This window comes from Rhea pennata, chromosome 4, assembly GCF_028389875.1.
Source record: "Rhea pennata isolate bPtePen1 chromosome 4, bPtePen1.pri, whole genome shotgun sequence".
In the NCBI taxonomy this organism is placed as follows: Eukaryota; Metazoa; Chordata; class Aves; order Rheiformes; family Rheidae; genus Rhea; species Rhea pennata.
In genome coordinates this window covers 52776087-52802880 of record NC_084666.1, presented here as the reverse complement: position 1 = coordinate 52802880, position 26794 = coordinate 52776087, and the positions used below count along the sequence as shown (strand labels likewise).

Genomic DNA, 26794 nt, shown 5'->3' with positions numbered 1-26794 from the left:
AAGAAAACAGAAGATTGTCAAGGCCTGGTTTTGTGGTAATCTTGCAGTTTTTGAATGTTGCATAGATACTGATTTGTGACCTTATTGTAAAATATTACATTTAAGCAGAAATATATTTGCCACAACATATCTTTCCTGAGACTCTGTCTTTACTAGATCTTTATAACACAGAAGGATGGAAAATACCATAGAGCTGGGGACAAGGCAAGGGCATGACATTTGCTTTCAGATGTTTTTAAACCTCCAAGAAGTGTTATTGTTTCCATAAATCATGACCATAGGTTTATTTTCCTCAAGCCTGTCACTGTCTTGTTAGACAAAATGTAAGCTGGGCATTGTCACAGCCCAGAGTTAAAAGAAAGAAATGGTGGTGCTTTAGTGAGCTTCCCAAAATGATGACTGCCATAGCTCAGCTCTCAGGCAGTACTGTCGTTTTACAAGCCTAGAGCGAAGAGGAGAGGAGGGATGAGGCCACCTCACTCCCCGATGTCCAGAGGGGGAGAAAGCAACGCCACCGGACCAGGCTTGTTTATAGAACTGCCCCAATTCTTGTGCCTTTGTCATGGAAATGGGAACCCTGAAAGAACAGTTTATTATGTCAAATTACAAGTGATATTATAGGCTTTAAAGTAATTGTTGGCTTACTGTGTCATACACATGTTGTTTACTGAAAGTTGCTGTAATCACTTTGGCAAATTTCCACTAGCTAGAATCAGAACAAACCAGATGGGGTTAACTCTTGAGTCAGCTGCTGTGGGGGTTCACCTCAGACAGTTAAGGGGGGAAAGGCTAGCACAGACACCCAACAAACTTAATTTGCACAGACCCATTTTAGAAGTAGTGCATTAAGTCTTAACTGTATGAAATGCATTGTGTACATATTGTTATTCATAAATTCATTAGAACTCCACTAGTTCAAATGAAACTACTTTGAAATGAAACAGAACTGTTACATCAGTACTGTAACATCTACCATTCCTAGGGTTGGCAAAAAGACATAAAGAGTATAGGCAACATATAAACAATATGTGTTTTCTTTCTTCCTAGAGCCATTTAAATAACATTTTCATCCATCAGAAAGATTTTTGTTTCAATCAGATGTCAATTCACATAAATATGCAAGACTATTCCAAAATAAGCTTAGCTCAATGGAATGCATTCTCTCAGCAGGCTACATAAATACGGGTACACCCACAGTTTGTCCCTAATGCTGTGGTCTAAAACATCTATGTCAGATCCCGGAACCGTTGAGTATGATGTAATGAGGCAGCTGGCATTTCTTCATCATAAATTCACTAATGCAGTAAATAGTAATACTAAAGTGACTGGAACTTAAACATGGTCCTGTGAACTTGCTTTCCAAATAAAAATGACAGACATCCACTGACCTCTATAGCTGTGTGGACCTTTCATTGAAATAAATTCTCAGGGTTATATATATAAATACATATATATGTATCTATAAAATTTTTACAGAAGCAAAACGTTTAGTAGAAATAACTTTGTAATGAATCTCTGTAAGCACTGCAACTTCCAAATATTTATAAATGTTGTTCATGGCTGCCTTTTGTTAGGACATCCCTGCTACTAAGATACTGGTCTTTGCTTTGTCCTTACAAAGTCTTATATCACAAAATGAAGCTATTAAGCCAATGCAGAATAAATCAAGCATACACAGTATGGCATATGGGTAATTTCCATTAAGGAAATTCAATATACAGATAAAGGGAAAATGTGGTAAAAATAATAAGTGGATTTAGTATATAAGCTATTGTCATTAAGAGTTACACAAGTTGCTCCATGACAGTGCTTACTATGTGGCTTAAATGTTAATTTTATGTAAGTTTATACAGCATAGATCAAATCTTTTGTTCAAATACCTGGATAAGAAATGGTTCAACTGCTAACAATAAAAATCCTTTCCAATCTGTCATATGAATTCTAAAAGTTATAAAACCAAGTGATAAAGGTACATAACATGTATTAGGAAAACATCAGTGTTTTGACAAGTTTCATGTTTTTTAGTCGTTAGCTTTGCTTTATGATCACTTTAGATAAAACACCTGAACTGGTTTTCTACCTATTAAGTAATATGTAACCTGTCATATGTGCTATGAAAACTAATAGCATATACTTCTCTAGGTCTGCTGTTGTCTGAAACAAAAATAAGGCTCTTTCATTTTCAGATCTTTTTAACAAATGATTCATACAGATTGCAGATCACATCAGTTCATTTAGGGATGCCAAAGAATATTCACCTTTTCCTGAGTTGACTTTAACACGAGCATTTGTTTACAGCTAATGAAGATCAACTCAACATCATTTGTTGTTCTGACCACAGGAAGGAAGAGGCCCCTTGAGTTAGGTATCTAAGTGCACAGGCAAGTTAATAGTTTAATTTCAGTGAAAGCTTCCTTCTCTTAATTTAGATCAAGTTTAAAGGAAACTCCTAGATCACATGGATGTCTCATATCAGCAGCCAAGAATATTTTAAGCATTTGATTTTGGAAGTTATTGTTTATATAGCCTCTCAAGCAAGTTCTGTTTATATTCAATTTCCAATATCCATCCAGGTCAAATAGCAGCTGATTCATTAATAATTCAACATGGTTACAATCCATAACTAGTACTTCAAGCATTATTCTCGTAATTACACTTCTAGCTTCAGTACTATACCTGAGAGCTCAGGATGGCTTCATTTGTTTGCATTGGGTGGGAACTTGCACTCTCCTTGGCTTTGGTGAAGAGAAAGGGTCATCTCTTATCGATCAGTTAACTGGAGTAAGAGGAAAAGGAGGAGACTGCAGAAGGAAGTACTTCTGCGTTTAAGGGATATAAGTAATATCTGTATTGTACATATTAACTGGCTCGATTGCCTCTGTGAAGTGCATCTCCTGAAATGTGCTGCACTGGGCCAAGTTCTGCTATCACCAGTGAGTTCATGTGGGACACGAGTCTCTCTTTTAATCAGATTAAAAGAAATGAGAGATACACTCTTTCAGTGTATGATGTGAGCCACATTTTCGTCATATTTGCCATAACCTGATATAACTGCAGGCAACTCCATTTTTTATGAAGAGATTTTTTTCCCTTGAAACCTGAAATAGATGTTTGCACTGTAACAGCAACAAGAATGTCTTTCACAGAAAGAAAAAGAAATCTATAAAAGCCCTATCCATGTGGGAATGAGGCCAAAATGACTGACTTCTGTTCTCAACTATGATATATCTATAGAGATTTATGATTCATACATTTATGAAATAAGAAGGAGGTTTCATAAACATGTGCCTTTGAAAATGACTAGTTTTGTCTTTGTGTCTTTTCAAGTTAGTGGCTTTAATTTATGGTGTCCCCAAATCACAATAGAGAAATGGTAAACTATTTTTCATAATGTTCCATAATGGACAAATTGTGAAATGAGTTTCATGGAAGCTGAGCACCCTGGAGATTAGTAGTTTTGCCATTATACATATACACACATAGTGAAAGAGAGAGCACACTTCTGTGACATCTTATCATTACCATAATTATTTTGTGGGGCAACCAACCAAATATATTTGAAAAATTCAATAACTTTATCACTTGTGGATCTTAATATACATTTGTTCTCCTAAAATCATAAAACCATGAAAGCCTGGCATTTTTAAATCAAATACATGCACTGTGTTTTTAAAATAAGAATCTTAACTACTCGAAGAGGAAGAAAATACAATAAGATGAAAGTCAGTCTTGAACTATATAAATTTTCATACAAAACCTAGTAAAGTCATCCTGACTTTGCTAACAGACAAGAGCTATGTATAACTTTCTCCATCCTTTCAAACAAGAGGTCCCCACAACAAGTTACTTTATGCTGAAAACCAAGACCAAATATTAATTTATTATAGTTTTCAGTTCTAAGGATTTAAGTTCTAGTTGGGATAGACACCCTGCTATGTGGCATATACCATTTTTAAGACTGACTGTATTATTAAGGCAAAATTGCTCGCACAGCATTTTTGGCTGCTCAGTGAGGAATTACCATGTCCCCATAAGCAGTGAATTTTACTAATGATAATAGAAAGTGCATAAGCAATCATGATCACTGTGGGTACAAATACCTCAGAAAGGTAGGAATAAGGCTTGCTTGCTCTCCTGAAACCTGACATCCCCTAACTGAGAAGGAATACATAAATTAGCTTTCCTCACATACACATCCATCATAACATAATGAGTTCAAAAGCCTGCAATCTCCACAAACAAGCCTAGTTTAAAAAAAAAAGAAAAAAAAGTGGGGGGAGAGTGAGCAAGAGAGAGAAAGAAAGAGAGACAGAGACATGCACTGATTTCAAGATAACACTATTATTATTCAAAGATACACTGCAAAAGGGATTTAATGTATAGCACAAAAAGGATTAGCAGGAAAAAAAGTATCTTATCTATGAAGAAGCAGCAAATACCAAATTTTGACTGCAAAATCAAAGTGACAAAGCCAAAATCTTAGGTGAAAGAAAGTTAACATTAATTTCATCGAGGGTGTTTTCAAGCTGTAGTAACATTACACAGGAAACCATCAAAAGACTCTACCACAGCTTGAAAATCTCACCATGAGCAGAACCACAGAGCTGAGGATGGGATCTAGGAAAAGGGAAGGGATTGATTTGATTTGAAGAAGAGCATACAGGGAAGGGGAAAGACATAGACAAAGCTCCAAAGTAATAAGCAATGTTTATTTAGGAAAATAAACACAATAAAGGTGGGGACAATTACAGGGAAAAAAGAAGTGTCTTCATGCCTTTCTGGCTTCTTGGTTTCCTGTTTGACTCTACTTAGTAAAAATGCAGAAGCTCATCTGAAATGGGTCACGTGCAAACAGAATACAATAGAGGTTAATATATTAATAATTCTGTTTAACTGAATTAGATAAGAACAGAAGTAGTTCTGTTTTGATCAGTTTGTACTGATATATTCACTTTTGGAAGCCTAAGAAGTAGACATGCAAATGCTCTCTGCTGTATTAGGAGAGTTAAAAGACTCAGGGGAGGCTCTCAAAAACATTCTATGTATAGAAATTTTTAGAAGATTAAAAAATATTTGTTTCAGAAGTTATACATAGCAAAGTGTGAGCGTTTAAAAACAGTTCCGTGATTCTGAATCACTTAGAGTTTAAACATGGAATTACTGAAAACCTGAAAACACCACCAGGAGCCTAGTAAATCAGCTCACAGTGCCTTCTGCTAGGCAACACCCTGAAACACCGACTACGTCTCTGCCTTGGCATCTAAGTCAAAGAAAAAAAAAACAGACTGAATTTTAAGAGCAAATATCTTCATACAAACTTCAAGAAAGAGATGTCAAGTATTTTGCTTGATGTATCCATTATCTTAACGATTTACAGTTATTAGTCTTTTAACTACCAGATGTGATTTTATGATGCTCTGTGTTCATGACAGAGAGTATGTTTATTCCTTTCCATTCCACTTTCTGAAGAAAAATAAATCTTCTGTTATTTTAGTATTGTGCAATCTTCATGCATGTTGTCTAGAATAATTAGCATTTAATCAATGTCCTTTTTCCAGAGTATCTGGAAAAAAAATGTTCTCAGTTATGATGAGCGCCTATCCTGAGTGTTAACCAGAAGAAATTCAACTGCAAAAAGAGGTGAAAAAAGCTGAAGAAACCAAATGCAGATTCCAGCTAACAATGTACATTAGTATATCAGAGAATGACTATTCTCTTCTAAGATTTTCAATGGGGAAAGTATAGATTTGAAGTAAATAATATTTTAATAAGTTTAAGCTACATATTTTAGATGTAATATAAACCCAAACCTGCTTCCATTTCTTTCACAACTGCATGTTGTGAATAACTTCAGTTCTGCAATGGAGCAGTTATGGAGACTGACAAACAAATCCACACCTGTAAAGCTGCAGCTGTAAAGTTACTTCTCAGTCATAAGCATTTTCCTGGATGAGCCTTGCTTATGTATGCTATGTAAGATAAGTCTCGTACACACATTTTGCAGCTGATATGAACGGAACTAGCTCCCCAAACCAACACCTGTGTTAGCAGTTTTTTTTTTTTTTTTTAAAAAAAAGCTTTTATCAAGTTAGTACTGAAGTATCTGATACATTCACTTATCATCTAACAAATCATAAGATACTCATTTCCATAAATGATCAAACCTAGAAAAAAAAAATTAAACTGTTTGCTTAGCTTCTGGTCTGTGCTGGTTAAACAGTCCCTAACAATGAACACTTCTTTGCCAATTAAGTAGACTTTTCTTCCCATCCAGCATGAATTTCCACTTATCCTTTTGAGTATAAAAAATTAGTAATTAAATTCACTGACCATTCCCTTGGCCAATCTGTTTTGTCAAATTACATCTGTGAATCATGGCCTGTTACATGACTTATAGGGTTGTTTTGACATACAAATGCTAAGAGCAATTACTGTAATAGAGAGTAATAAAGTAATAGAGAATATCTATATAGCTAAATACCTAGCTATGAAAAAGCCACATGAAAACTCTACATATCAGTATTGTCACTGAGAAGTGAGGGTTTTCTTTCCTTTTGCCACAGTTGTCACCGTATTTCATCTTGATGCCTTACATTCTATATATTTTGCTTTTTCAGATGAGTTGCTTTTGCTGCTTCTCTGCTACTGACTGTGATTCATTTTCTGAGATGGCTTAAAAGTACTTTAGTTATAGATTTCTTTCTCTCTCTCTCTCTCTCGATATATATATACATATACATATATCTATAGATTTATCTTTTAAAAATTAAATAGATTCTTGATTGTTTCATTATGTTCTGGGTGTAAAACTGTCTGATCATGAATCAGCTTCTCCAAAGCACTTCCATTCAAAGTGGTGCCATACTCGTGACTTTCTCCCTGGTAATCATGTTTGTGCAAAGGAGAGTAGATCCTCTGGTAACACGGGTAATTTCTGTGGAGGCCTGTATCAAGTCTAAACTTTTGATCTTGATATCATATTTCATAGGAAGCCAGGAGAGAATGGAGCAATAAAGCGCTATTTTGTCTACCATCTTTGTAACTGCTCTGAGAATTTGCTGTGTTCTAAATGCAGCGTGCCTTTTCACGGCCAGCTAATAGGCAAATATGGTCCTCAGAGTATAAACAAAAAATGACTTGACAAAGGCACTGAGAAAGAATGTCATTTTTCATGACCAGGCACAGAGTAGCAGGGTTGCTCTGCTGTTGCGCACTAGCTTGTGCTGAGAGCCAGGACATGTGGGGCTCATTAAATCCCATGCCAGCTATAAAAGAGTTTGAAGCAGGAAAGAGCAAGATTAGAGGAGTGAAACATTTGGAAAAAGCCCGCAAGTCAAGAAAATCTTTAGTTGGAAAGGTCTTTCTTTTGTTAGTTAGTTTTGTGAGGAAAGGAAACCCAGGAAATGTTAAAGTTTTGGACATTTATCCAGTCTAAATGTATTTTATTAAAAGTATGACGTTCTTCTTCAAAAAATTAAATATTCAACCCTATTTGGAGGTCAAGTCTATTAGAAGGTATGTACTGTCATATTTTTTGTAAGCATCTTCCCAAGACACAAGAATTATTTGTGGAAAATATCAAGGATTGCCATTTACTTTCATTGTTGAATGGGGAAGTATGTATACAGATCTCATATATATATATATATATATATGTATGTATATATATAAAATCCATACTTCAGGCAGGAGATACAGGTTTCAGCACCTCAGCTGAGAAAGACAGAGTAAAGTCATGAAATTAAGATACTCCTGTAAATACAGCTGCTTTTGTGTTTTGGTGTTGAGCCTCTTTCCTTCTAATCAGATGTCAAAACCAACACATTCATATGAAAAGAAAAATCACACCTGATAAGTCAGCATTTTTAAGAATATGTATAATAAACTACTCCTGGATCCCTTCATTTTTGAGTAGCAGAAAATCAGGGAACTACCTTTAGTTAGAGTAAGTTTAGATCAGAACTGAAACAAGTGCCACGATGTGGAAACAGCCTTGATGCCAAAATGCCTCATAAGCTGGCTTCAACTGAACAAGCATAAAAGCTAGCCAAAGATCAGGAGGAAAGAAGGGCTTTTAGACCTACAGTGGCAGCAGCCAGTTCCTCCGTTCTTCTCAGTCCACATATTGGTTAAACCTGGCAATGGGCTGTTGTTTTAAAAAGCTCATACTGCATAGGGAAAAAAATCCACAAAGTGCCAGTACCTTCTTAAGCCAACCTGATGGTTTCTCTTTGGAGTGATCCACTTGTGAAAACCCACATTATTTAAATATCAGTTCAGTCTTAGTAGCTCAATTATAATAACTGATTTCTTTTAAAGTTAAAATGAGAGACTGTGAATATGATTTTTTATTTCATTTATAAAAGCTTTACTTTTGAAAAATCAGTTATTTATACTCTAGATCAATTCCAAAAAAAGTATTTTCGTTATCATGATTCAAAAGTAACTCCCACAATATTGCTGAATTTTCTTTACAACGTCCAGGGACTCACAGCCTTGCAGCTGTACTTCTATAGCCCATTAAGAAGTCAATCTTTTACTAGTTAAATTTTTGTAAAACCTAATAATACATGACCCCGTTTCACTATGTATGCAGATGCATTTATCCCCAAGGGATACGTTTTGTGAAAGAAATACATCCTGTCCACCTCCTTGTCACAAAACATGAAATCGGTAAGACTTCATCTCCATCACCTTGTCACCTTGGTGACAAGGTGTTCAAACAACTCTCAGTATTGTACAGATATGAGTACCTCATTTACAGAGAAGTCACATACATATTTGTTACTATAACTTTCAAACTCAGCTTTTCAACGACATCTTATTCATTAGTAAGAAAGGTATCCGACCTGAAAATGCACTTTGCTCCTGTGTGGATGAGATGACTAGCAGATTAAAAGGTGATAACTTCCTTTGAGAAAAGCACACAGCAAATGGAGACCTTCTTGTAGATTTGAAAATTTTTATTTTACTTCCTAGAAAAAGAAAAAAAAGAGAGCTTATGAGACAATTAAAAAAAAAACCTGTAATAGATATAAGTAAAAAGTAGGACTTGAAATGTTTTGCTAAAATTAATTGCATGATGAAGTTGTTGCATCAGGCTGGAGCCTCTCCAATAAATCTATCACTAAGTATAATCTTAACTGTTTACGTTGTGTTATGAAACAGCTTCTCAGCTAAACTCTTGTAAGTAAATTTCCAAGGTGAATTATTTCCTTTATTGTGACAAATCAAACTAAATGCCAGTGATGATAATAACTTTTTTTGTTGTTTCATTATATAAACAACAAGATATTGACTGACTCAGACAGTTTTAATTTCATTCACCAAAAATACAATACAGTTGCTTAATTGAACTTAAACGTTGTTTATAAAGATTTTTCATTTTTCCTTACCTAAATCACACTTATTTTTTTGATTTTGTAATTTTGTAAATTTGCTACCAAAAGTAAGGTAATCCATTATGATTACTGTACATATAAATGCATAAGTATATGTACACACACAGAGACATATATAACAAGATTAAAATAATCTATAAAACAGTTATGTTTGTAAGTTACAATGATCTATAACTTACAGTGAAGCTAATGAAGTTACACTTGTTTTTTAAGTTATTTTTCATGATTTTTTAAAGGAACTCCAATTTTATCATTGGCAAACAAGAGAAATGGTCGTCTCTGTTTTCAATTTTTATGCCCAGATTTTGCTTTATTATTTTATTATAACAATTCCCAGCAATGTTTCCAAATAGTTGTGAGCAGATGTGGCCCCCCCTTGGAAGGTAGGTCCCAAAGATTGTTTTCTTAGGTATCACTATGCCTATGTTTGTATGTATAAAGGCTAAATTCATTGATGCAGTTAGATAGACATTCATGAGGAAATCGGTCTTGAATGTAACAATTTTGACTATGTCGGAAATTTCTGCCTTTGGCATAAAAATATTTCGGGGGGGTGAGTGGGTGGATGGATGATATTCTTTTGCGTTTTGCACACTGAACTGTTATTTCATGAAGGCCTGCTGGAAGGAGCAGCCATTCTTACTCAGTCTGGATTCACCCTGTTAGAGAAGAGATGCATGCTGTGACATCTTGCGGGAAATCCTCCTGTTCCTGGTTCTCCTGTTCCCAGTTCTTCCTTGTTTATTTCTTCTCTGTTCATCAAAAATAAAAAGAAGTTCAGGCTAGAAAGGCATACACTGCTCATGGGGTTTGAAATCTTGTAAAAGTATGAATGAAATTTCCTTTTGCACTCTGGAGGAGCTAAGACAAGGGGTTTAGCAGTAGAAATATGTTAAATGTGTCCAAGGTTGTGGAGGGTGTGCTTAAACAGGTATTGTTCTAACTCTGCAAATCAAAACAATTACACAGTTCACTGCTATTTAAATTGCACCAGTGCTCTTACATTAGGTAAAATAATGGATACTGCGTATAAAGTCCAGTTTGCAAGTGGCCTTATCTCAGCCTGGAAAATCAGTGTTGGATTTATAAATACGTACGTGCATTCTATTACAGAAACTACCTTTGGAACCTTTTTATAATATATTTTAGAAAACAGCCATTTAGGAAATGTTAGTACCCTTGAGGGAACACCTTATGATGCCTGGAAATTACGGAACTAAAAGCAAATTTGGGTGTAAGTACAAAGCCTCTGCAGCCTGATAGAAGTGCTCGAGGGTGAAGTTTGGATAAAATCTTGAGTGGCCAAGCTCCAAAGCAGGGAAAGCTGTCTGTGTCGCTGAGCTGATGGGCTTAGCTGGCTTCAGGAGCAGGGATCTGGGCTCCCCAGTTGCCGTGCCCTTTCTAACGAAGGCCGGGAAGAGGCAGGATCAAGGAACGAGCCGGCTGCCCCTCCCCGTGGCCCTCGGGCTGGCAGGGAGGCTCTGCTCTTGCAGCTGGAGAAGGCGAAAGGACAAGTGGAAACAGGAAGGGAGAAAAACAGCGAGAGTGGGCAGGAGAACCTTTCGACGTGCATACAGCTCTCATACAGTGTACTCGACTTATCTCGGTGGAATGTGCACTGCAGGAAAAAAGACATGTCACTGCTCTAAAACTGTCTTTTCTAATTCAGTGCATCCATGTATTGTTATAAATCGGTTTCCCAGTCACCGAAAGATACACAGACAAGAGAACAACTTTGACTGTTAGCTATCAACTCAGATAATGTAAACTTTCTTTCAGCATTAAGCTGCTAGTGTATGAAAAGAGACTAAAAATATAAATTAATTTGCTGCCTAGGAGAGGGTTCCTTCTACCCATGTGCCTCCAGGCTCACAGAAGTCAGGCATTTACACCCATTCCAGTTCTGCTTTAAAAATGAGTTCAAAAAGCACCTGGAATTCTGTGTTTCAAATTGTAGCCATTTATATTTCTATATTTTTTAATCATAATCATATGGTTGCTGATTGCCAAAGCTGTTGAGCAGTGACGCGTCCCAGCTGCCCTGCTTAAGCATTTCTTAGGTTAATTAATAGGCTTTTGTTAGAGGTTAACGCAGAAGCATATTTATAATGCTATATAACTTACATTTGAATATCGTATTTCACAATAAAGTTCTTTGAAATATATGTATACATATACACATACATTTTGACAGGTACACTAGTAATTTTACTAAAAGCCTATGTTACAATGGACTAAAGACTGAGGCTATCTATAAGAAACAGAAAGGTAAAAAAAATCCCATAATTACATTATTGGGATGCTGTACTTATCCCAAGGTCAAATATTATAAACCCAGGAAATTTTGAACAAGCAGAGTGAATTAGTTTCTTGACTCTGAGAAAAGCTTCCTTCTTCCATGTACCTGACCAGGGCAGGCAGTCTGCTGTGAGTTCTTCTCTCTCTGCAGAAAGGGTTATCAGCACGGGGAATGTATACGGCCCACTACCCTAAGGCAGTCACAGTAAACAGAACAGTCCTATCCATGAGCACGCATGAAAACAATAGCTCCGATCTTCATATTAGCATCTCTGCATTTGACAACAAAGAAATACATTTTTGCCACATGACTAGGTCTCAAGGCAGACAGCTTATTTATATGACTTCGGTTTACCAGTTTCCTTCACAGAGAATGAAACCTTCTTCTAGATGGCAATCTTTTGACCTCTAACAGGCCAGTGATTTACAGAACCACAAAGAGAACATACTATATTTAAAAAGTTTTAAGGTGCCACTTAAAGTAGCTTTTACAGCTTAACTGTGCTTCTAATAATATGCTTGCAGTTCCAAGTTCAGTTTTCTGAATAAAGAAATACTTTTTATATATTTTAAAATGAAGAATTCACTCGTTATAAATACATTTTCCTCTAACCTGTGGAAAACAGTTCACAAAATACAGCTGCAATTTCAAAATATCTGGTAGTAAAATATGTAGAAAGGGCAGTGAGAGTGAGGAGACAGAGTCTGCATGAGAAATCTTTGAAAATTTGATGGAAGAGAGAATGACATCTTTGAAGGAAAAGCACTCTAACAACGTAAACTAAAAGGATGATGTACCTAATCACTCTAGTGTAATGGACATGATTTTCACCTGGAGAGATAAGATGTTATTTAGATTTTGCCATGAAATGTAAAGCTTCATTTTTTTAAAATATTTTTAAGTAAGTAGATTTTCCACTCAGCAGCACACTTAAGTCTGCTAAAGACACATCATCAGATGCTCAAAGTTTAAATATCCTCCCTCTTGTGTGCTTGTGTTATATCCCATTCAGAACTAGTCTAGGTATCTAGAACGTGTAAATCATTTTTCTTGCAACTGTTTATGGATAAAAGCTGGCCTCTGTTCCTGTTTATTTGCCCTTTGTTTTGCAACGGGGAGGAGGGTGACAAGATCTTACACTGACCCATCTCTTTGTGCTGGAAGCCAAAGCAAGCAGTGTGTGTGCGTGTGCGCAAGGCGAGGAGGTTAAGATTGGAAGAGCATAAAGTCAGAGTGGGTAATTTATTGCATGGAAATGTCAAGCTATTTTTTCTACATGTTTAACAGCCTCATCCAAAGATCCTTAAAGTCAGGGCTTGTCTGGCTTAAGCATTATTCAGGTCGGTTTAAAGAAGAGTGTTTGTCTATACATAATGATGGTTGAGAAAGGATTTTTTTCACTTGCCCTTTTTCCATTCCACAAAAGATGTTATTTAGATTCTGTCAGGAAATGCAAGGTTTCACTTTTTTATGTATTAAAGTAACTAGATTTTCTACTCATTGCATGACTTTGTGAATAACAATCCTGGACATTTCCAGGACATGTTTTCTCCTTCAGCTGTCAAAATATTTAATACTTGAATGTTCACAATTAGGCATTTCAGTTGAAAGTGCTACATTTTGTTTCTCCAGTTTGAGAAGAAATGATACCTTGGTCCCACTGGGTCATGCGCTAGGAGATTTCTGCAAGCTTCTGAGATAAACCATGGCTATATTCAGGGCTTTCAAAGTCATAAGTGCTGTGATTTTCCAAAGTGTATCAAGGAGCTCTGACTATTAGCTCACCTTCCTCTGTTGGCCATGTGGAATGAATTATCACTTTCAAGCTCCAGCCACGTCCTTTGGGAATGGGGGATATGACCAGATGAAGAAAGCGAGAAATTCCTTGCCAGCTGGAAAGCAGCGGTGCGTGCATTCCTGGGGATTAAGAGCGACTGAGTTCAAAACAAGAGCAGGTACAGGAAAGCAGAGAGCCTGGGCAGAGTTGTGAGGCACCTCCAGAATTTGTGCTGTGGGAGAAACCCCCCCAGGCCAAGCAGAGCAGGAAAAGCAGGCAGTTGTGCCAGGCTTCTAGCAGTTTGGGTACTTCAGCTGACAAGCAGAGGAACAATGTTCAAGCCCAGTGAGCAGGCAGGGGCAGAAGCTGGGAAGACTGCTGCAGGGGGCTCAATTAGCAGGCACCAAACGCTTGAATAACAAGGAGAGAGGGAGAGAAATAACTGGAAGCAGCAGGAGAGCAGTAGCAGGACAGGGGAAGGACGGACCTGAAGAGAAGCTGTAACCTCTTCCTCTGCTTTGTTGATGGTTTGGGCTCGAAGCAGCAGCATGCAGCTTAGGTGAAGGCTTAAACAACATAAAAGCTTACTGCAAACCAGCCTAACAACATGGTATAGTTTCTGTGTTCTCACTAGTGCTGGCAAGGACTTTTTAAACTAACCACAGTTTTAACAAGACATACTGTTTCACCTAAATAAGACATTTACTGAAACATGTTTCTCTCAACAGAAACTTTAAACAAAAATACATTTAAAGCCAGACAGCCAGGGCTGTCTGATCACTTTTGGTTGCAGAAAGGACTGCTTCTATACTGCCCCACTTCTCAAAACACTTGAAAGATTTTGTTTTTATTTCACTTGCTTACCAAAAGTAAATCACAATTCTCTGAAGTTTTCACTAGTAGGAATTATCACCAGAAGACCAAACCAAACCCAGAACCTAGATTACAAAAACTAACTTTCAGAATGCTGAGTGTTATTCTACTCTGTTCTCTCCATCCTGGTGCTGGGAAAGGAGGAACTAAGTAAGCCTGAGTCAATGTGTGGCTAACCTAGTCATGGAAAGGAGTAGGGAAAACATGACCACTCTCTTCTCTTCAGGTGAAAGGCCTGCTAAGCAGCAGTGAGTAATTTGAAGATGACTTCAAAACTGAGATTGATTACACTTGTGTCAGAGCTTCTGTAATTCATTTTTATATTGATTTATCAGTACATCACACTCATTTGGCTATCACGAACCTCATCTCCCTAGGCATGCACTCATATGTTAGCAGTATTTTGTCATGTGAAACACATCTGCCAAAGCTGAAAAACAACGGACCTCCCTGAGAAGGATAACAGAACAAAACTATAGCTCTTGCTCTTTTATCTGATTTGTAGGTTTTGTAGCAGCTTTATTTTAATGTATAATTCTCTTCTTTTCATGGTAAGTATTTCACTGCTACACCTGCAATCATTTTTTGCTTTGGTTGTTGATTTGCTGATAATACTCAGTGAGGAAGTATACTCTTGATACAATACGCATAACACCACCAGTATTACTTTTCTTTTTATCTCCAAATACTATCCTTGTTATCCAGAACACACTGGCATTAATCAGAAGAGAATACATCTGTGAACCATTAAGAAGGCTTTTTGGTAAGACCTGAAATTAAGTTATATAGAATCAATAGGATTTACTTTTAAAATGTTTCATAAACAAACAGGAATTGATTAGGTTTCTTAGCAGAGGAAAGTGAAATAATTATATTGTGCAGTAACTTTTCATTTAAATCAAAAGAGAATTGGTTGAAATTTCAGAAGTGCTTGAGCAACCTATGAAATTTCAACTCTCAAAGGCAAGATCATTGAAAGGTGTTTAAATGCCCAATAATCTGAGTGATTCTTGTATGAAACTTAAAAGCACACAGGTGCCTAATTTTCCCTACATTGAAATTAATGAGTTAGGCACCTAGATAAAATCGAAATATCAGTCCAGCTAAATCTTTAGATTCTTAATACCGTTAAAAAATTCTGGGCCTGAGAGGAGCCTCATCACTTGTGAAAATAAGACTTGGACTCCTAAATCATGCACATGCTTTTGAAAAGTTTACATACCATAACAGTAGCAAATTTATTTTTTCTGTATAATTTGATGAGTGAAAGATAGAAAGCAGATGTTAGAGTGTATTAGTCTACTGCGATGCACTAAGTCAGAACATTAGTCCTCCTCATGAATTACTGTACTGAAGCAAAATCTTTAAATCTAAGGACAAAGTCAGATTGACAAATGTAAATGAGAAGCTAGAAATAGAAATGACTGCATAGGAATAACGCATGACTAAGAATAAGAAACATAAAATTTATTTAAGAGGAGGGAATGGTAAATCCAAATGATATTGGGGTGAAGTAGAGAAAGTGAGATTTTAATCATATTGAACACAGCTATAATACTGGAATTCACCTTTTTTAAGGAAGTGAATTCAAACCAGAAAAGAAACTTCAGTTCTCTCTAGTATCTCTATCTGCAGATAACTTGTATTATTAATAAAAGAAAGACTAGAATATATCCTTCCTGAAGAGAAAGAAAGACTAGTTTATCCCAAGCAGATGTGTTATTAGATTTGACACTTTTCCATGTTATAGCAACTTTTGAAGCTCTTTTTGTGGAGAAATGTAAAAGTAGCAGTAAGCAAAAGGATGATTTTAGGGGCAGGGAAAAGGGGTAAGAGGCATTTGTGAGGAACTGCTCTTTTTATGAAGTTAATTTTCTTCAACGATACTTTTATTTAGGCTTTTTTTTTCATTTTCATTTGTACAGTCAGCTGGTTTTCTTTCTGGAAAACTCATACGTAAAGAATTGACAAGGGTGAAAGAAAACCTAAAATTTACATGTTAGGGATTTCTTTTTGGTCAGGATATAATGTATACAAAGAGACATAAGCTGAATTTAGTAAAAAGGAACATCAAACAACAACAGTTACATTTCAGTAACTCCTACTTTAAATAAGGCATTTTTAATGTCTCCATTCTTTTAAAAAATACTGAATTCTAAATCCTAGTCTAAAGAATTTTAATGCAAGGACTGATGGGGAGATTTAAACACTGAATTATGCTCAGAGAAACATCTGAGGATGAATGTCCCCATATAATGGGGAAAAATGTAAGTAAAAAAATCCAAGGAAATAGTCAAGGGCAATTATAATGCCACGTGATGATAAAAGGAACTGCTGAACAGTAACACTCTTTCACGTTTCGTAATAAATACACAATGACGTAGTCCACGCAATAGAGGCATGTTGCAACTACATAAATAACAGAAGTGTGTGCAAGCCTGGGTATGAACCACAGATTAAAGTGTACCCTGGACTGTCACATCTGTATGCATACAGGTACTTGCTTCCAGGTGCTCTCATCCTCACTCTGAAATTCTGGATATAGATAAGCAAACTATCAAGAAATAAATTAATAAGGCCATTAAGAAAAAAAAATAGGAGGTTAGTGACAGATAAATTTGTATTGCTTTCCAGAGAAAGCTAAAGGTCATATCCTGGAGAATGTAAAGTTGAAATGTTAAAAGGTTTTAAGATAACGCTAAAGGAGACAGGCAATTAAAAGTATCGGAAGTTTACAAGGCTTTATAAACTCAAGTAAATTACAAGCAGGACTGAGGAGAAAAGATCACAAGGACTTTTTAAAAATATTTCTACTTTGAAAGTACTGTAAGTGCCCAAACAGTGTTAGTAATCTAGATCCAGTATTTAAGGAAAAAAAAAATCTAAGTGGATAGTGCAGACCTACGCACTCAGTAACATTAAAGGAGAAATATCAATAAGAAATTACATACTTGCACATAATTTAAAGCTATTTGAAACTGCTGAAGATAGCATGGATTCAGGAAATAAATTGTTCCTTCGGTGGCATGCATTGTGGCCAGAGGGAAGAAGAATTGAGTTAGCCTGTGGGTAAAAGCAAAAGAGAATTTTAAGGAGGCTTTGAATTATGCCTAATCTACAGTAGGGCTTCTCATCAACTTTTGAAGCTCACAAATCATTCTAGTCCAGGCAAAGTTTGGGATAATTTCTTGGTAGATAAATGACATATTCAGTGGGAATTTGTTTCTGAAGCCAGCTACGACATCCTACAATTCAGCCAGTGCTTCATCCTTACCACAGATTTTAAATTTTATTTTACATGTACTATGGAGCCACAGAAGTCATCTGAATCTGTAAGATCAAACATGAAGTTAGCTAAGTTTACCTAATGCTAGGCTTTTCAAGGAATCATGATGGTCAGTGTAAAACACTGTCATGCTTTGAGGTAAGTTTGGGATGTTTGCAATGAAATTCAGGGTCTGAAAAACTGTCAGACACCCCTGGGCTAACAAGACTTCTGCTATGTCTAGGTTGATTTCCATTCTTTTAGGGAACTTTACGACTCTCAAACCCAGTAACCTGACAAAAAAAGGGGTGGGGGGGAAGGGGGAAGAGAAGGAAAAAAGGGATGAGTGTAGGAATATTTTATAGTCATAAGGACTATTGCTGAGAAGGAAATGAAAGGTATCAGGATATTCAGAACCAGGTAATTTCTGTTTAGAAGAACAGATCAGGCAGAGTTTTGTCTCATCAAAGATCTTTTTTGACTGTTTAGTTTCTCAGGAAAAGTGAAAGAAACTCAAGGGGGAATGAGAGACATATAGCTGCATAAAATACATTATTACTTTGAACAAGGACAGATGCAAACAGAAAAGCACTGCAGAAGATCCAGCTCAAACCACCAGACAGCAGAATCAGTTTCTTCATGTGTGCTGCTATTCAAACTCTTCTTTTAAATGTTGCATTTCTCTGTCTTAGCTCATTTGACATCTATATTATCAGTGCTATACAGGAAATCCATGTCTTCTCCATTATCCCTCCTTCCGGACTTCCAGAAAAACAAAACACCATGCACAGAGCAGTTTTTGAATTAGCTGAACTAACAGGTTATGTTTAGAAAAAAGTACTAGGTTTTGATCAGAGAACTGATTTTTCTAGGTGGTATAGCTTTGAATAATGCTGCACAAAGTGTATATTTTTAGACAGCCTTCATGTCTTGTAGACAAAACAAGTGAGAGTTCATCCATACTGGAATACTGAGAGAGAAGAGATATTGAACATATTGGATTCAGAAAAATGATTTGACAAGAGTTAGCACCAGAAAAACACACCCATCAGCTTCTCAGTAAGAATGAATTAGCGTAACACATTTTCCAGTCAAATCTGAGAAGAAACAGATACACTGTCTAACGTAATTTTGACTGATCCTGGCTTGTTTTGGCCAGCCCTGAGGTCAGAAAGAGGTCAAGGAGGTCCATCGCTGGCATAGACCCTGACTTTGGACAGATTTTCAGTTTGCCATGGCTGCTGGTATGCAGGTTTGGGACAGTTCAGTCATAACGTTTCATCAGGACTTACAGAAGGATATGCAGGGAGAGGTTGTTGAATTCACAGCCTGGGTATTAGATCAGTGGGCACGATTCCTAGCTGGAACTAGCAGGCAATCATTCTTGTATATGGTATACCTACATAAGCCAACAAATCTCTCTGCACATATAAAAACAGTAGTTCACTTTACCTTTGTAGAGTCTGGGTTTGGGGGGGGTTGTGGTTATTTTATTTATTTATTATTATTATTATTATTAAACAAAACAGTATTTCAATCATAAAGCAGTTATCCTTGCATATAAAGGACAGGGATGCTGGTGTTCAGGTAATAGCTTTTCAGCTCAGCAGTGGCTGATACAGAAAATATGCCCAGATGAAAACTATACGCATAATAGTTTTCCTAATGCTCCTGTTAGAGTTCGGCATATGAATAGAAACTTAGGAAAAGTCACGAATTGCCTCCGTTGAGTGTTACCCAAGCACACTCTGCCCACTTGATAACTCATTCTTTCTCACTAACATAGCACAAACATCTATGGCTTATCCAACCATTACGATTTCTTTATCCAGGTATTGAAAATATACAAGGAACAAACTGAATCCCTTCTCTTTTTTTTTTTTTCATTGTAATTACATTAGTCATAGGCGTTAGCTTAATAGTTTAATTGTTTGTTTTCTTAAAACGCCCTGTCTCTTGGGAGCCAGAGATCTTCCTTATTAAAAGTTTTTATGTGTCTTAAATAGATGATGGACTTCAGAGGAGCTAGAATTAACGAAACACCCTCATAACAGAGTTTACAGATATCACTGAAAACAATATTATTTAAAAGAAGTATTGTGTTTCCAAAGATATTAGATCAGTTGTGCCTCTCCTAGAGCTGGGTGTCATGTTTTTGTCTATAAAATATGGAAATTGCTTTCAGGTCTGGAGCTGAAAATAATACCTGGGTGATATATTCAAGAGAGTGTCTGTACTTGCATCGCAGCTAGTAATCATGTTTATAAGGCTGTCATTATTGCTCCTAGTTTGAGCCATGTTAATATATATGTATTCTACAAAAGAAAAGTACAACACAACATTTTCAAGTCTTGCAAGCTAAACTGGCACCCTATGCCTTAGTGTTAGGAGAGGGAAAACGAGCAACGAAAAGACAGCAAGCTGCTTCTCATTAACTATTGTAAGATGTCAGCAAGATTAAGGTGTCAGGGTATAGAAAGATGAAGAAGAAAAGAATTACTTAGCAAATAGGCATAAATGAATATAAAATGTGAATAGAGGGTTCTAGCTCCTTCTAAGGGTAAAAATAGGCCAGTAGACTTTACATTGTGCTATAATCAACTCATCCACTTGATTCTGACCTTCATCCTTATAGGTGAGACCAGTGGGAGCAAAATGTTACCATATAGCTAATGCTGGGAACTTTCAGAACCATTATTTCTGAAAAGAAATGAATATTCAAAGGGCCCCTTTGACATAATGAGGGTTAAATCCTATATAGAGTTTTGCAGGCACATGCGAGTGGGGTCTGACTAGGCTCTAAACAAGCCTGAATTCCGTGTCTGTGAGCTGAAGGGGAACTATGTGGCCATGGTTAGTGCAAGCCTGAGCCCACGTTTAAAAAACGGGTGAGAAAAAAGGAATTTTACATTGCAGTCTTGCAATTGCAGTTATACAAGGTGGGCAGAAGAGTAGCTCTACTAGAAAGAAAATATCTTACAGACATAGATGCATAAACAGAAGTCACTTGCTTTCAAATTATTTCACAACTGACTCTTAGAAACCACTTCAGGCGCTGCCACCTGATACCAGCTAATTGCCAGGTACTACCATCTAATTCCTGTCACTTGTCCAGAAGATGTTTAAGCCCAGTTACTGAAGAGTGCTTGCAGCTTTACCTGCTCAGGAGAGAAGGAAGACACCGTTTTGCCTAAAGGACAATTAATTCCAAGCAGAGACCACCATTAGAAAACATTTTTTAGAAAAAAGTCAAACAGGCTGGCAACAAGCGGTATAGTGGTAACACGACACCAGTTCAGGAAAAAGATTATTATTCTTGCGTAAATGAGATTTAGCAGATTACAGGCACCATTTTTAACTGGCCTGCACCCGAGTTTAATTCACAATAGCCACTTATAAGTATAGTGGCCTTACATCCTTAGAGTGCTGCTTCACAGCCACGAGCAGGTATTTTAAAGAAACCATTGTTTCTGAAACCTATAACCCATTCTAATGTTGATTTAAATTATGAACCAATTTAGCTAAACTGATATAAAACCAAATATGATTTCTCCTGTTTAAGATTTATGCAGATAGGAAGAGATCTATTTGTTCCTTCAGCAACAAGTTTCAGCCCAGAAATTGTGAAGGCAGGTCATATTAGCTTGTGCCCAACCTTGAGCAGTAATAATTACATAATTTTGAGTCTGAAGCTAGTAAAGAAGGTATATACACACTCTATGGATGTATGTACTGACTATGGAGTCATCCACAGAAGACTCTAAAACACATCTTTTAAAACCATTAACACAAATTTAGCTTCCATACAATGTTAAAAAAAGGTGTATGACAATACTTTAAACTCAGTGTAAAGTGTTCACCCACACTTCCATAAATCTATACAAAATCTTATGTCTAGTTCTACCACTGCACCTGTGGTCAACGTGATCAGACCCGAATTTGCTTTGCATTTACTGACGTGTTGTTTGCTGTACAGCTGCATAAGAATCCTGGTGGCTACACAAGGGAAAAAGCTAGGTTTTTGATAGCTAGGTTTGCTGCACTGTTACCTGCATTTACAAAAGTGTACTTTTTGCTGTGCTTTATTCATTTATTTATTTGGTTTAGAAACGTCTCTCCACTTTTCCACTGTATTATAAACTTTCTCTCTATTTCCTATCTGCTGTCTGTAAGAGATCTATTGTAGAGCATTCATCAGTGGGAAACATGAGGCTTTTGCCACAGTTTCTCTAAAATTCATCTTGTCAGTCACATGCAAACTGAAATGGGTCAGTTTTCACTAGCGTTGGCATTAAGCCTCTATGCTGTCCCATGAGCCCTGTTAAATAATTTAAGAGGGGTGGGAGTGGGAAACAAATTATGTGACTATCAATTCCAGTTTTCTTGTTCAGCTGCCAGTACATCAAAAATAGATCTCTCTGGGCAAGAACAGTTTGTCATGTTATCTAGAGTAATACTAGTTTGTGAATTATGTCTGGTCAGTTTAGTGTCTCAGTCTGGTCACATTAATCTCTTTGACCACTGCTGCCTTAATCACTGAACTCTGCCATCTCATTTTTCATCTTGCAGAAAGAAGCTGTCTGACTTGCTGTCTGGAGCCTGGCACACTGATTGCTCTGCTGACCCCTGAGAAGCCAGAGGATCCCAAAGGTCCTTCTAGCAGCAGCAGGACCAGCCACGGAGGTACCGCCTCATCAAACGCGATCGTCTGATCCACTCCTTACAGCCACACAAATAACTCAGCAACCCGAGAGGATGTAAGGTATCACATCTGACATATCTTCGCAGGTTTATAACTCACAGTCTGTCCTAAGCTGCATGAACACCAAAAAACTATGAATATATAGATAAAGCAAATTTTTTAATTTACTAGAGAATTCTACATTTATACATGTGATCTACATCTGCCATGAGCTACTTTTCTGCTTTTTTTATATTGAATAAATAGCTAAATAAGCACAATTCATTGACACTGTGCATATAATTTTTATAAGCCAGGTTGCAGACACAAGTTTGAAATCCTGTTTTTATGTACCTGTCCACACCATGTTCAGTTGCCTTAGCTGTTCCCATGATCTGTAGATTCGGAATTAAGATTGATAATTTCAGCAAATACTACTGAAAAATAAACCTATACAAAAGTTTCACAATATGTTTGCAAATGGAATTTGTAGTCCTACCAAATGATTAGTTCTGACATTTTTGCCAGTAAAAACAAATACTTTAATATGCTTATTCTTAAGCTAGTAAGTGTTAAACTTTAGTGAAAATATATTTTTAAATTTTGAAAATTGCAAGTAGAAGTGAGTAATTTTTTTATTAAATTAATATAATCTATGGAAACAAAAATGTATTTCTACTATGAAAATTGATAGTAAGTACGGGCTGGAAACAGATTATTTATCTTTTTCAGTTGCCTCTGATTTTTTTAGCTTCCCTAAGAAAACCATTCTTTTTTCCTTCTGAGAAGCTAAATAAAACAATTCAATTCCCATGTGAAATCAGTCCAAATTCATAAACGTATTCTTATGGCTATGAATTCTCTAAAGCCTTTGAAAATTGCAGAATTGATAAGATTTTGAGAGAGAAACTTATTATGGACCAAAACCTGTAGCCAGTCAATGCTCTCCCAAAGATACGTCACAATTCTCAGAAATGTGTCGGGATTTATTTTCTCCTTATATGGAAGTGGTAAGTGGTATATCTTAAAATAGAAATTTATTTATACTTTACAGAAGGATGACACTTCAGGACAGTGCATGATGAATTAGATATATTCGCAGTGCTGCTAAGGGTGCTTCACAATTAAAGCAGCTCCATCTGAAGAATCTTTACAAGAGGGACTGAAGGGGAGGGAAAGTTGTCCAAAGGAGAGCAGCTGCAAACAGTTTATTTTTTCAAAAACTCCTCTGTGACCCAAATTCCCACCAAATCAAGCGGTTTGTTAATAATGCAATATAAGCTGTTACTGGCTGATTATTAATCTATTACAGAGATTGTTACATTGCTCATACAAGAGCTTAATTCCACTTTCTAGTAAGTGCATTTTAAACCCCAGTGTGATCTGTCCTAATAGGATCTCTCCCAGTGGATAGTGAGATAGATACAGAAATAGGAGAGTGAAATAGTGAAACAAGAGAGCTAATGTTTCCAAAGAAAACTTTGCTTGCTTGGACATAGCAGATAGCCTAGGTTTGCTCATATGTCCGGAAGCTATCATTAAAAGTTGTCTTTCTCCCTACACTGAGCATGGATGTTTCTTTGGGTATGCTAAAAACTTAGCAAAATTCAGTCTATTCTTTTGTGAGGGAATGCCTGAAACAGTTATCAAAAAGAACCTGAAACCCTACAGATTAGGGTCTCCTTCTGGGGGAAGAACCGTGAAGAACTAAGATGTGAACTCAACCCAGTATTTCATTGCCTAAAGGTCAACTGTGTTTAAAATGGTGAGAAATCTGAAGGCAGAACTAAGTTCAAAGGAATAATCCTCCAGACACAGGGTAGCCCACCACGGCAATAAACTTCGAACTGTCCTAAAAGAGCTTTTTCCAGGAGTTTAGTTACAAAAGTTTATTTCCTCAAGGCAAGTTACCAGCAAGTCTTCTGGTGCTGTTCAGACACTTCTGCATTTCATGTGAAAAGATAAGCCGTAGCTTTAGAGACAGAAATGACAAAGGGCAATTCAGGAGTAAAAGAACATTTCAAGCTTTATATCTTTGCTTAGCAGGCAGAGAAAGGAATACCTTTTACCTAGAAGTGGGTAACTATGACTGCTGTGTTAGTGCCCTGCTATATTAAAACCTCGGCGTTGACAGCATCCCCATGACAATAGAAAAGTGAGTGAAACAGTGAGGAATAACTCCAGGTATGAAGGGGCTCTATTTGTCACTGCTTGGGCCATTTGGCTCTGTCAGTGATATACTGGTATAGAAAATACTGCTGTCGAGACTTGCTGTCAGTGCCCATAACCTCTCCAGCCAGTGACAGAATAAAAAAGTGGGAAATTTTCAGGAAATTGCATTATAGCCTACTTCTTTGCTTTAGGGAATTCCTTCGGAGATCAGGTGCACTAGAAGTAGAAAACTGCTGAGGACAACTCTCCTGAAGGGATGACTCAATCCCAAATTCCATGCATCCAGTAAACATTTCTGCTATTTGAAAAGAGAAAATTCCTTGCTTTATAGGGATGCCTCATCTTTCAGACACAGAGCAGTAATCAGTGTCAAAAGCAGGACTGTCATGCACAAATCAAGCTTTCTCATTCACTCACTCAACATGCAGGGGCCCAAACTACGTGCACACACACATACCTAGATTACATTACAGGTGCCTGCACTCAATACACCCCACTGTTAGCATTCATTCTGCCTGTGTCTGGCAGATTCTCCAGATTTATTGCCAAATTATAACAAATAAATGGCCCTCTAAATAGAAGGCTATGATTGATCAGAACCAAGTCTGATTTTACCACATTTTGCATAAAAGAGTAGTTTAAGAATAAAGAAGTATCATGCTGAGATAGGCAACCTGGACAGAACGTAACTCTCCAAAACCCCTAACAGCAGCAACTCTCATATTCTGCCCTAGAGTAATTTCCAGAGTTACCAGATAGTTAGTGAAGTCTGGCTGGCAGCCTTCTTTATTCTGATTTGTTTCTTTAGGAAATGGATAGACTTTCTCCCTGTCTAGTATTACTTTTAATAATGTTTTAGTTATCGCATATTGTCCCAACTATCAAAGCAGACAATGCTGGAAGAAATCGCAGTCATAGCTGAGAAGGCTGGAGAGAACATTAGGCCAAACTATCATTCCAATCCAGGAAGAACTAGAAATACTATTTATTGATACTCATTATGTATCCATACTGGAAAGAAATGAAGCTTTTGTTTGGTTTAAAGTGTCTCAGAGGAGAAGTCCAAATTACTCCAAAAGAACATCTTTAATGACCAGTAAACAAGTGGACAATGTACCTATTGTATAGGGTGGATAAAGCTATACTGCACAGGACCATCATACGGCTGAGTAGTATTTGATAGAATTAAGAAAACATTTTCCAGAGCCTATATGAGTTTCTCAGACAAAATCTAAAGACTGATTACATATATCTCAGAATTTACTTATGGGAACAGACATCTCAGTAGAGCAACTGCTGTGTAGTTACATTCACTACCACAAAAAGGATAAAAGGAATGTAGCTGAGCTACAGGGAGGGCCACCTCACAGTATTATTTGCAAGAAATCCTAAGAAAAAAGAAATAATGAACAGAAGGACTAGTAGAAAATACAAGAGAGGTGCTTATGGAGTTAATTCATTTTCAATATAGGTTGAAAATGAAACAGGCAAAGTGCCAGTCTTTTCTTTAGAGTCTCAGATTAAATCTTTAAATGATAACTTGAAGGACGGAGTGAGGGTTACTACTGAGAAGAATGCTGAAGGCTATGGGACATGCTACCAGTGAAACAGTGCTCCTCCATCTCCATTTTAATATGCTTAATAGGAGAGAACAAATTGTTCACAGAACTGAAGTAGCTGATTGATCATGCTATCTTTCTGTTAGGTAGGCTGACACTGGCTGGTGTGGCTGGGTAGTAGTGTCTCCAATAAGTGGTTTGGAAATACTAGAATAGTTTCATTTTTGGTCCCCAAATGCTCTACCCCAAAATTACTCACATTAAGGATACATCACAGTAATGTTTTCCTTTATCAGGCTTATGATCCTGAGAGCCCTGCTGAACCCCGATGCACAAAAACTTGAAATGGTATTAGTGCTGGAATTCACACTTCACAAAGAAATACATGTTGGCAGATAGACCAAATGCATATAAGTTTTTTTTTCTTTAACTTGAAATAAATGTGAATTAACAAAAGTTTATACAGCTCTCTCTCTTTCTTTTTGTTGTCCAGAGAATCATAATTCATTGATCAAATTTAAAGATTACTCTTTGCAAAAAGGAAATAACTGGTTCAAAGAGGCATATAAGTAGGATTGTAAGGATTGGTGGGGATGTATTACAAGTACATGTGAGCAAGGGGTAGGGATAGTTCCTGTGGAGCCATGAATCCCATCTCAAGTGCAAGCATACCCTGATGAATAGCAGCCATCTGCACCCTCCACTTGGCACCTAAGAGGTGCAGGATTCCAGGTGTTTTTCTCTGTTTATTCTGCACTTTTTGTACT

The 26794-nt window shown here is 36.8% G+C and overlaps 1 long non-coding RNA gene across 2 annotated transcripts in view; it reads left to right on the top strand.

The window, feature by feature from the left end:
• LOC134139504 (uncharacterized) overlaps window positions 1-26486 on the top strand; it is a 37365-nt gene extending 10879 nt beyond the window's left edge. The window contains exons 1-3 of one of the 2 annotated variants that reach the window (XR_009958182.1): window positions 22011-22092; window positions 22185-22377; window positions 26324-26486. This is a non-coding gene — a long non-coding RNA (uncharacterized LOC134139504). Of the gene's footprint in view, window positions 1-22010; window positions 22093-22184; window positions 22378-26323 lie in introns of those variants that run through there. The other variant, XR_009958183.1, reaches the window with a different exon arrangement.
• The last annotated feature ends 308 nt before the right edge of the window (window positions 26487-26794 follow it).